Source organism: Colobus angolensis, unplaced genomic scaffold (assembly GCF_000951035.1).
Source record: "Colobus angolensis palliatus isolate OR3802 unplaced genomic scaffold, Cang.pa_1.0 Scaffold34, whole genome shotgun sequence".
Classification (NCBI taxonomy): Eukaryota; Metazoa; Chordata; class Mammalia; order Primates; family Cercopithecidae; genus Colobus; species Colobus angolensis.
In genome coordinates, this window is record NW_012116710.1 from 5,606,256 (window position 1) to 5,608,194 (window position 1,939).

Here is a 1,939-nt window from a genome sequence, read left to right on the forward strand (position 1 = left end):
TGAGACCATCCTGGCCAACATGGTGAAACCTCGTGTCTACTAAAAATACAAAAATTAGCTGGGCGTGGTGGCCCGCGCCTGTAGTCCCAGGCAGGAGAATTGCTTGAACCCGGGAGGCGGAGGTTGCAGTGACTTGAGATTGCGCCACTGCACTGCAGCCTGGCAACAGAGCAAGACCCCGCCTCAAAACACAAACAAACAAAACAAAACGAACAGCAAAAAAAAAGTGTAAGTCAGAAGCTGCTTAAAACCCTAATTAAGAAGCACTGCTCCACTGTCTATTGCCAGGAGCTGGGAAGGCTGGTAGGGTGTGTGAAGAGCGTCTGGTACCTGCAGTGAACATTTTTCCTGCACCAGAGATCACCACCGCCCGACAGTCAGCGTCTCTCGAAATCTTGTTGAAGCACTCTACCATCTCTCTGTGAAGCAACGAGTGAAGGGCTACAAATAGGGTGGGAATACCCCGCCCTCATGTCCATCTTCCCACAAGGTTCCACTCTGGCCCAGTCCCGCAGCCCCCGCCTCCCCCGGCAGGCAGGCCTCCAGGATCTGCAGGTCAGACCTCCAGAAGGCCTTGTTCATGGCATTCCTCTTGTTGGGCCGGTTGAGCTGGACATGCAGAACATGTTTCTGCGCAGACGTCACACGAAGCGACTCATAGCTGTGGTCTGGGGCTTCCTCTTGTGCAGAGGAGCCAGTGAGGCGAAGGCTAATACTGGGTCCCGAGTAGTTGGAGGCTGTCAATCCTGCGGAGAAAGGAAGAGCCTTTGATGACCCCGGACTCCAAGACACAGGCCTATAGAATTAGGGAGCCCTTCAAAAGGGAGCACACGCACCCATGAATTTAGGGGACTCGGGCCCTTCGTGACCCCGGATGGGCCTCCCCGTCCTACAGCTGCTGTAACAGCACGACAGTGCGATACACCCCCATGTCAAGAGCTGACTCACGCCGGCTCAGTAGGTCGCGGAGTCTGGAGAAGCCACTATCCCCGCTGCCATCGCCGCCGCCTTCGTCTACTGCGTTGGGACCGAGTAACCTGCCAATTAGCGGAGGGGGCGGGCACAAATGGCCGCCATGTTGAGCGAGGGCACCGATGCCGCAACCTGACAGGCAAAGACGCCGTCCTCCCCGCCATCTTTGCTAAGGGCAGCCGAGTTCCGGTTGCCTTACATTGAGCCAGGCTCAGAAAAGGACCTTTTACCCCAGTGGGAACCTGGCCTAAGAAAATAGCTCCTGCAATGGCCTGAACCCGGGAGGCGGAGCTTGCAGTGAGCCAAGATCGTGCCTTTGATCTCCAGCCTGGGCGACGGAGGGAGACTACGTCTCAAAAAAAAGAAAAGAAAAGAAAATAGCTCCCGCTAAAATTCATCACACCGCTATTTCATAATGGTGGAATACTTGGCGACAGCTGAAACGTCCAAGGACATAATGGCAGCACAGCTTGTCATCATGCATGTGTATATATCGTGTTAACTAAAAATAAAAGAAAATTGCATTACTGTGAGTTTACCCACGTAGAGGAATGAGTACAGACGGGCCAACATTAAGCGCTGACTATATAATATGAACTCCCACCAGGAGGTCGTACTATTACCCACTATATGCAGAGGAAAACTGACTCAGGCACGGGAAGACACGAGGTTCAAGGTCGCTGGGCTTCAGAAGGGCTAAAGCAAGGATTACATGGCTCCAGAGTTCATGTTCTTAGGCCGGCGCGTGGCTCACGCCTGTAATACAAGCACTTTGGGAGGCCGCGGCAGCCGAATCACCTGAGGTCAGGAGTTCAAGACCAGCCTGGTCAACATGGCGAAACCCTGTCTCTAGTAGAAATACAAAAATTAGCTGGGTGCGGTGTCCGGCACCTGTAATCCCAGCGGGAGACTGAGGCAGGAGAATGGCATGAGCCCGGGAGGCGGAGGTTGCAATGAGCAGCGATTG

At 54.0% G+C, this 1,939-nt stretch overlaps 1 protein-coding gene and 1 pseudogene across 3 annotated transcripts in view; both read right to left on the reverse strand.

Annotated features, from left to right (window-relative positions):
- The window catches only part of LOC105519136 (delta(3,5)-Delta(2,4)-dienoyl-CoA isomerase, mitochondrial), a 32,214-nt gene that overhangs the window by 12,469 nt on the left and 17,806 nt on the right, over nt 1-1,939 (reverse strand). The window lies entirely within an intron of this gene.
- LOC105519135 lies at nt 135-1,006 on the reverse strand (annotated as a pseudogene). The gene is made up of 3 exons (XR_001002931.1): nt 949-1,006; nt 563-746; nt 135-419 (listed from the first exon to the last, which is right to left on the reverse strand). The product of XR_001002931.1 is annotated as a delta(3,5)-Delta(2,4)-dienoyl-CoA isomerase, mitochondrial-like (transcript).